The sequence below is a fragment of the Penaeus monodon genome, chromosome 15 (genome assembly GCF_015228065.2).
Source record: "Penaeus monodon isolate SGIC_2016 chromosome 15, NSTDA_Pmon_1, whole genome shotgun sequence".
NCBI classification, from domain to species: domain Eukaryota; kingdom Metazoa; phylum Arthropoda; class Malacostraca; order Decapoda; family Penaeidae; genus Penaeus; species Penaeus monodon.
In genome coordinates this window covers 25,922,804-25,923,047 of record NC_051400.1, presented here as the reverse complement: position 1 = coordinate 25,923,047, position 244 = coordinate 25,922,804, and positions in this window count along the sequence as shown.

Here is a 244-nt window from a genome sequence, read left to right as displayed (position 1 = left end):
ACGCAAACGGGATTTTCCTTCTCCATTGCTTTCATAGCATTGAACAGATGTTAGTCACTTTCACACTGACTCTTATTTGCATAATGAGTCATACTGAGGTGAGGTTAGCAAAATCCACCACTTCAAGTAGGTATGTTCTCTGTACGTGCACAATGAAGCTTTTACTTAGAGGGAAAAAAAAGTAAAATAACCAGGAAAAACTGCATCGCCCTGTATTTTGTCACCTCAAAGTAAACATCAATTG